Source organism: Hevea brasiliensis, unplaced genomic scaffold (genome assembly GCF_030052815.1).
Source record: "Hevea brasiliensis isolate MT/VB/25A 57/8 unplaced genomic scaffold, ASM3005281v1 Scaf560, whole genome shotgun sequence".
NCBI lineage: Eukaryota > Viridiplantae > Streptophyta > Magnoliopsida > Malpighiales > Euphorbiaceae > Hevea > Hevea brasiliensis.
Window position 1 is genome coordinate 510 of NW_026615096.1, and position 9,907 is coordinate 10,416.

Below are 9,907 nucleotides of genomic sequence, written 5' to 3' on the forward strand. Positions count from 1 at the left end.
ATTTATGGAACATATCTAGTGCAATGTGCAACACCTGAAATGCTACAAGACCAACATGTAATACCCAAAAAGCCAAATAGTGTGAGTGCAGTCAAGGGCTATAACCTAAGTACTTAAGTTCATGCATAACATTTAGGGAAATATCTGGTGCAAAGCCTATCGATCATTCAAGTTTTCCCATATTAAATAACAAGATATTAGGACTGCATATGAAGATGGATCAAGAGTTCCATAATATAGTTTATTTAAACAATTTGGGAATATTATTCATACCTCCCGCATGGCACTAGGCCTCACTTTCATCCTGGCCTTCTCAAAATCGTCGAGAGTGACTTCTAAAATTTTTTCTTTCACCAAAAATGTCTCCTTATAACTAGTACTAACCCCATTATCATTGCTATCTGAAATTTCAGAAACTGTTCCAATAGAATCTGTACAAACGTCTTGCATCTCACCCAGGCAATCAGATTCTTTTATCACACTGTCAAAATGAGATTCATATGCAATAGATGACTCGTTGGAATGCAAAATATCACACAACTTTTTGGACTTGGCATATCGTCGAAGACAAACTAAGGCTGCCTCATTGCAGAGGGAAGCTAAATCAGCACCCACAAAGCCATGTGTAGCCATAGCAAGGTTTTGAACCTGCATTTCTGAAAGAGAATGCTCCATTTGAGTGAGAAGGGTGTTCAGTATATCCAGTCGTTGCTTAGGAGATGGAACACCTGTACACAAAAAATTAAAATTGAATTAAACATAAATGGCATTGGTGAGTGGTGAAAGTTATGTTCAGTAAGAAAGGACGTGGAACAATTGAATGGACAACAAAAAATACATATAGCAGTCTCTATCTTGATACAGTTACATGAAATAACCAACAAGCACATTTATACCATCAAAATCATTATTTATCTATTGTCTTTGTTATTATTCCTCTTCTTGCTGTTTCCCTCCCTCTCCTTCTGTTTTAGCCCCCTTTTTTTTTTCAAACACACACACAAGAGCTGCATCAGTTTTGGTTGATCCCTTTAATTCAAACATTTTAGCATGCCTATTAGGTAATTCTATAGACAAAGTATTGGAATACGAGATTAAGTTATCGATCATCATAGGGAGATGTTATGCTAATTTTATGTATTTCTTTACAGGAACTTGAAAGCAAAAGACTTGACTGAATTTATTAAATTTTTAGATTACCTAACATTCCCCCACATACCACAAAGTTGTAAAATAAAATGCTTCATTCTGCCCTATCTTGTCGACATGGATCTGATAAATGCCTCAAGAGAACTTGGATCAGAAAGCTAGCTGTTCGGGGGAGGGAGCCCAAAGCTTTATCTACCCACATCTAGCTCTCAATATGTGGGACATTGGGACCCTAACATTCCAACAAACTTCCACAACTCGGTTCAAACATTTCTCCTTGAGGACAAGTGGTTCTACTTGGGAGGGAGAGGTGAATGTTACAAGTGGTTCTGTATAGGTGGGCATGGCCCATGTACATGGTTCTACTTGACAAGTGCAATGGCTCTGCATGAAGCACGAAATGGTTATGGGACATACTATGAAGTAGTTTAAGTGGGAATGTAAGTGAAATGGTTATGGGGCATACTATGAAATAGTTTTAAGTGGGGATACAAGCTACATGAAGTAGGACACGGAGTGCTTGGCGCATGGCCATGTTAGTTGGTTGGGTCACTTTTCTTTTTTGGTTATTCTTAGTCCTAGTCTTCAGGCTACTGGTTTCATCTCCTCTATTTTAAGCCTAGATTATTGGCTTCTTTATTATGGATATGGTCTATATATTTTGTCACTTTGAATGCAAAAGGTGATAAGTATTTGAATCCAACAAGCTCCAAGAGCTCTTTTGCACAAGATGAACTTTAATACCATCCATAGAATGCCCCATATCCCATTCACAAACTCAAGCTCACATCAATAGATCTAATGGAAAACAATGCAAAGAAGGTTATGCAAGATCCACCAAGCCCCAATTCATCTAGTAGGAAAACCTATATCATTGCAATTGCAATTGAAAGCCTAAACATTAGCCAAGACACATTTTGATTGCTATCTATATTTGTTACATAGTTTCTTCTTTAAATATAACATTAATGCAAAAAGCCATATGAGACCACTAGATCATTGATTTTGACGCACCATGGTTGGCAAGTTCAAGTTTGATCCTAAACATATTTAAGAAGAATTTCTATTATGCTTATGATTAAATGAAGAAATTGGTAATGATTGGGCTTCTGTAATCTGACAAGTCAAGAGTTTGATATGAACATTGCTACGTACTATTTATAACACATACTTTGGACCTAAGGCCTTGCAGAATAATTGATCATACAAGATCTAAATGAAATATAAAAAATTGAAGGGCAGCATTGCTACAGAGAGTATAAAAACTTTAATTCATAAAATAAGGGGGGAGGAGGAGGGGGAGCAGTTGTGTTACCTATCTCAATTTCTCTGTCGAGTCTTCCAGGCCGTCTCAGTGCAGGCTCAACGCTATCAGGCCTGTTAGTAGCAGCAATTACAAGTAGTCCATCAGTCCTACTAATCCCATCCATCAAATTTAACAATGTAGCTACCATTCTTAGGGAAAGTTCTTCACCTCCATCTTTCCGTGAAGAAGCAATAGCATCCAAATCATCAATAAAAACCTGTAAAAGGACAACAGAAGGTTAATAATCTATGTATAACATTGTAAACTATGATTTTTGGAAAGGTATAACCTTTAAGATTAAACATGTAATCTGCACTGACAACAGACTTATAATGTTATAGATTTGAATAATGTGGTTCAATCTAAACACATAAAAATAGTTTTTCACTGCAATTTAGACAGCATAAAACAATAAAAGCTACATATATATAATATAAATACACATTATTTCAGTTCACTATCAAATTGTCCAATGTGTGAAAGGTTGATTAGGAAGAGCATGTACGGAGGTAATTGTCAATGCACTATCAAATTGACTTCAAGTTTTCACTTCCAGTACGTTAAATTGCACAATATAGCTTTAGACTAGAATTGGTGAAAAACTGCTACATGTTGCAGTTCAATACCAAAATAATTAACATTTTTCACTTTGTTTGAAGAAGGAAAGGGTCCCAATAAATTAAGGGAAAAAAAAGGTAAAAAATTAAGAACCAAGAGAGAAGAAAATCTAACCACAGCAGGTGCATCCCGACTGGCAGAATCAAAAACTTCATTAATTGCTTGCTCACTTTCTCCATGATATTGACTTATTATCTCAGGTCCATTCACAGAGAAAAGGTTGACACCAGCATCAAAAGCACATAATCGAGCCAAAGAGGTCTTGCCTGTGCCAGGTGGGCCATGAAGAAGCACTCCTTTTGTTGGTCGTAAACCAAGACTAGATAGTTATGTCAATAATCAATACTAAAAAATCATTGTGCAGAAAAAGACAACTGAATTCGAAATAAAGAATGGTTCATAGCACAGTTACAAAAGCAGATATAAAAACATAAAACATGCATAACTATCTCTCCCATACCAAGCAATGTGTTAAGTTACCATGCCTACTTAAAGAAGATAGTGATTATTCTTAGGATTTTTAACCAAGGCCTAGAGTTCTGAATTTCAATTAAATGCTATAAGAATCAAAAAGAATCTATACCTGCAGAATGATTAACAAATTATGGAATACTAAACAATGAACAAAACTTATGTCATATGATATGTTGCTTATGATACTACAGAAAAGGCAAAATTTAAGGGGAAAATCATATAGAAAACAAATCATGGAATATTGTCCATACCACAGAATTAAAAATAAATAAATAATAATGATGATGATAATAATAATAATAGAAAAGGACACCAGAAAAGCAATCTTTAAGAAAAGGATCAATGCAATAATGGGCTGAATACTGGAAAAAGTGAGAGAATGATCTTTAAGTTCAAAATTCAAATAGTTTATGCTTAAATAAGAAGCCCAACAGTTTACCACAGTTGTTTAATACACTTCTTAACAGATGAAGTTCTAGATGATTTCTCCCATTGTCCCAGATTCAACAGGGTTTATGGGCTTCATCAGCTTTAACTTTGAAGCATGTTTCTTGGCTACAAAGGACAGACAGTCATTATGTGTTTAGAGGATTTAAAGTGGTACTTGACTACAAGCATGCTTGACAGATAATCAGATACAATCATCCTAGCATGCTTGACAGATGGTCAGATACCATCATCCCTAAAATATCTTAGTAATTTGTAAGTTTTATCAAAAGCGCCATAGTCCTGACATTAATGTACAGACTCTCTCCATCCTTTCTAGGTGTTTTACCATGTCAGTCTTAGACAATTCAATTACAAAAATTGATAGAAAGGAAAGTTCCTTAAATATAGTGTCACTATCAAAGAAAGCAGTTAATAAAGCAAATTCAAATAAAATTTCGAAAAAAAAAATTTAAACAACATACCTTGACAAAGAGTTCTTCATGGATGACATAATTATATCCTTCAAAACTGCATATTCTCTATGTAGACCACCTAATTTCGATATATCATGTCCTGAAATGTTTTTCAAACCCTCATGCTCAATTCTCTCAAATGGAAAGCCACTCTTCTCAAGGGTTTTGGTTGCCGAACTCATTGGTAGATGTAAATATACTTTTGTTTCATATTTTATGGAAAAAGCATCTTTCATGCTGTCTACTAATTCATGAGATTGAGGATATATGCTATGACTTCTTTCTTTCATCAAATCTTGATTTGTACATTCTCCCAGCATTTTATTCAAACTTGTGATACGGAAAATGCAAAGCTCCGAAAGTATGGGGATAGCCACAAGATTTCCACATATTAAAATACGAGAATATAACCATGAAGTAGCACAAGGCTGCAGAAGTTGTTTGCCACGTTCATCCTTTAAGAACTCTTTGATATCAAACGAATCAACAGAAGTAGTGTTTAGATTGGATAAATTAGATGTTGCTTCTTCATTTCTTGATGAAACTGATTGACTAGGACTAGTGGAGATTAGCTTTGGCTGATACAAAGGTGTCCTAGGGGATGAAATCTTCCCATTTTCAGATTGCTCATGTGTTTTTTCTGCAGATTTCATCATGGAGATCATATCATTGCTCAATTTTGCTCTCTTCTTAATAGTAACCAGTTCCAAGTGCAATTCATGGCAGTTATGAACTTTGAGACTATCAACTTTTCTATCATGTACATCATTATCTCCATTTGCCAGACCAGCTAGAAATTGACTTTGTATAGGGTAAATAAATACAAACCTTCCGGAATCAGGACATCCCATTGTGTAATAAAGGTTTGAAGACAACCGCACTTCATCCCTCAAAGCCTAGAGAAAAAGAAAAGAAAAGGTGAACTTCTAGATTGCCAGATACTGATGCCATGAAATGAATTAATTATAAAAAAAACCTGTTAAAATTTTATGCAAGACAATGTTTGTAAAATTGTGACATAGCAACTAGCCAAAAACTAACGGTACCAATTACACAATCATTAAAAGCTGGCAAATATGGTTAAACCGTTTTCAAAACTCAGTTTCATACACACGCGCGTTTTGGCATTATGCTTTGTGTGTAGACTCACCTGGTGAGCCCTCATACATATGGCATGGTCCTTAAAAAATGAGCAGCTCAACATTCTCAGGAGGGCTGTTAAAAATTATAATATCAAAGGAAAACTCCATGCATGTGCTGCCAGCTAGTTTAGTCACATTCCCTTCTTTTGGAGACCTTTTACAACAACTAACCTAAGGCTCAAACCTTATTACCTTTTTGGCAATGTTCTTTTTCATTTTTAAATTATTTTTAATTTATCCTGGTATAAACACATCCAAATAAATTTTTTTATCAATTGAAAGGAAAAAATATTGTTTTTTAATTTTTTTTTCATTGATAATATGATGGTGCTTTTCAAATAATCACGATTAAATAATAATTATTTTCAATAAATATGATTATTTAATAAAACAAATTTCTAATAAAAAAATCTTATTAAAGAAAAATGACGAATTGGAAAATTGGACAAAAGAACATGTTTTCTAGTTCATTAAATTTTCACTAGGGAGAAGGAATAATTAAAAGGAAAATAGAGAAGAAAAATGGAAAAAATTAAAAAAGAAAATGTTTTCCCCAACTAAACAAGGCCCAAATTTCCCATGGTCCAATACTGTATTCTTTGCTTGGGAAGTTTCTTACAAATGGATCTTGGATCTTGACAACAACAATAAAAGATAGCACATTATGGTATACAACTATTGCCTTTACATAAGCTAAGTCAGTCATAAAAAGTGGAATGGAAGAAAAGGATTCACATTATTATCATAGGAATTTTACTGAGTTGTAATTGGACTAGCCATTTGGGAGTTAGCTTGAATTATCAAGGGAATTTCATAGTTAATTGAAAATGACTTGTTGGCTTGGAGGCATCATGCTACCTATTCTTGTATGGAAAAAGAAGTGCTGGGCATGATCCTACCAATGCATTTTAGAATTTGTGAATGAAAAATAATAGAAAGGCTTGTCATGTCTATTTTTGCTCTAAATTGTGGGGTCCTTATCATTGCAATTAAAATATTATTTTTTAGATAATAACGAATCCATATATGTGAGTTCCACAATTAAAAATTTTCATCCTAGTCAGCTACCACATAAGCATCCCTAACTTCAATTTTAACTATTGGATAAATTTAAAATTAACTTTTGAAATTGGGATAAAATTGCTAAAATTAAAAGGATTAGATATAATTGAAAACTAGCCGACCCCAAATTTTTGGGATAAAGGCTTAGTTGAGTTAAGTTGTAGATATAATTGAAAACACTCAAAAAATTTTAGATCATTTTGACCATTAAGCCTTTACTATTCATAGTTTAAATAGGAAAGAATATTAAACAGAAAACAAAGCATATGTTGTGGTGGTCAAACCAGTGATGAACCGTGAAGGTTAGCAATGGTTTATAAAGTAGTGAGTATCTGCCATGTGGTTCTCTTACAAATTTCTTCTCTTTTTATAAGTTCATATTAAGTGTTAAAAATTAACTCCTTTTTGAGAACTAGGAAGCCATTTGCTTTGACCATGACATAGTTTTCCTTTTGACTAGAAGCATATTTCACTTTCACCAATTTTCCTAAGCTTGCCAAAAACTAGAAAATGTAGAAATGTTTTATAAGACTTACCCAAATGTTTCTGAAACACATAGAAACTTAGACTTACACAAATGCTTGTTATTTTTAATTTCCCTCTTGTATGCAAATTCACCCCTTAGTGCATGATAGTACTAGGTTATTGTCCTTACTTTTCACTTTTCACACACACACAAAAGAAAAAGGAAAATACTATAAAACTCAAACACAATGATTTTACAAGATTTAGCATAAGGAAAAAACCCTTAAAAATGGAATGTTGAAAAGGAAAATACATCCTCAAAGAAATTTAAGTTGTTCATCCTATTGAAATATTAATTATTGATTTTGCTTTGGACTAATGCTAAACCTTTTTGAATTCACTGCATAACTAAATAAACAAATATAACATTACTTATTTCTCCCCATTTATTGGTATGTGAGAATAAAAAATAAAAGGAGAGATTGCCAAACCTTATTGGAAGGAAAAACCATAGCCAAAGCAAAGTAGTTTCCTAACTCATTAGCTGTTTGATCCACAGATTCAAACTCGAACTGCCTAGTACATTCATCTGATATTGAGCTGAGAGGAAAGTTATTAGAAACGCTTCTCTCTGAAGTAGCAAGAGAAACCTGCAACAAGATTAGCATATTCTATTCAGCAACAAAAGTAATTAATTAAAAATAGAAAAACAAAACAAAAGAAGCAAACTCTTCACCGCTTATTACATTAAAAGCTACAAGGATAACCCAGACAAATAATAGACAGAACGTGAAAGTTAACCAACTTTAAAGAAAGAAAACTATTATCATCAACATGAAAAAAATAATTTTCAGTGGGAATCAAAGCTTCAAGTTTAAAGACCAAAAAAGAAATCATTAGGGGGGAAAGAAGCATACAAAGAATGTAAATACATTGCATAATTTGCTCCATCGCATCGTAAAACATTGGTGTGAAATGGGTACTCTTAACAATATGTGAGTGAGAGAGAGAGATAGAGAGAGAGAGAGAGAGGGGGGGGGGGGGAGGAGAAAGATAGAGAGATTAGGAGCTAATGATCATGATATTTATGTAGGTTAATTAATTTCATCATATTGAACCTCCACTGTGCACCCACATTTGCATACAAAGACACCAACTAATAACATAAAGATTATGCTAAAAATATAATAAATAATCATTAATATAATAGAAATAAACACAGGCAAATTACCGATACAATGGAACCAGGGAAAGGGAAGAAGCAACCATGGAAGACTCAAAGCCAAATTTTACATCCTCTGACTCGTAAACAACATCGTTGACTGACTAATGAAAGCAAATTTCCCAATCATAAAAGGAAATCGTTGATGCTTGTTCTAGAGAGAGGATGAGATCCTCGCCATGAATTTCTAAATCAGAGAAGAAATCAACGATGGTGCTCCAGGACGAAGATTGGCCAAAATTTGAAAGCCTCAAATCGTTTTTGAATGCTTCTTCGCTTTGAAGGCATTTCTAGCTCAAACCCTAGAGCAAAATAATCATAAAGGAAAATTTTGAAATGCAGATTAAGGCATGGATGAAGAAAGAAATTTAAGTGGCAGTTGATGATTCCCAGCAACCAAATGTGTTACCTGAAAAAGAAACGCAAACCGTTGAGGGATGAAACAAACAAGAAGGCTTGAACTGCACTCACTGTGGCTTAGGGGTTTAGCAGCTTGGAGCTTATCCAGGCAAAGGCTTCAACAGAGTAGGTTTTAAAACTGGAAAACAACCAGCAGAGATGGAGAAACACTTACAACATGAGATTTGGAACAAAAAAGAAGAGGCGATTGCAAATTGAAAGTGCACCAATGGGAAACAGGTAGGGCTGTTCATTGGTTAGTGTGGAGGTCATGTCACACCCCCAAAAAATTCACTAAACATGATAGATGTAACCGAAAACTAAATTTACAATATTCTCCTATAAAAAAATTAATTGAACATAAGGACGTTCCCCTAAAGCACATAATTTCTCAACAAACAAACAACATCAAAATAACCGACCTATTTCAGGACTCAAAGTTGCATAGATATACATAGCTGCTTAAGGAGAATAAGAGAAATTGAGACACACACATATGTACACATTTTATTAAATAATATAAATTTCATTTGAAAAATTAATTTAAATAAAATAAATTAAATCAAACACTAAGCATCTAAAGGACAATAAAGACTCTCTCTTAATAACTAATGACTAGAAGATAAAGTGTAGAAGTGAATAGAGTCCCAAATTTCGACTCAATGAGAAAATGGAAAGAACAACAGAAAAGAAAATATTGGAAAGGAAGAACGTAAAGTTACTTAATTTGGACTACACCTAAAAGTCGCTAAGTACCTCCTATAGAGGATCGATCCATGTAGCCCTTAAATCGCTTATAATTGACATTTCTACTTTATACTTTCTAATTATCAATTCTAATACAAAATTTTTAACCATTTCCAATTCTTGTCAAAAATTCAGCAACATCTTCCTTTTGTAAAATGGACATTTCTTGTTCAAACAAAAATTTCAAGAAACACTTTTCACTTGAGATAAGCGACCATCCAAAGTTTCACACCCATCATCATCATCATCATCATGATAATAATTATAATACATAAATAAAATCCATCCTTTTAACTCATTTTATTTTATTTTCCCCTTTAGAATCACAAAGAATACCTTAAATATTAGCATATGGTTCGACCTACCACTTCGTAATTTCCAAATTAGGAATATGGTAGTGTGTTATTTAATCAACCTCAAT

The 9,907-nt window shown here is 33.6% G+C and overlaps 1 pseudogene; it reads right to left on the reverse strand.

Annotated features, from left to right (window-relative positions):
• Positions 1-252: 252 nt before the first annotated feature.
• Positions 253-8,628, reverse strand: LOC131177544 (calmodulin-interacting protein 111-like; annotated as a pseudogene).
• Between the last annotated feature and the right edge of the window lie 1,279 nt (positions 8,629-9,907).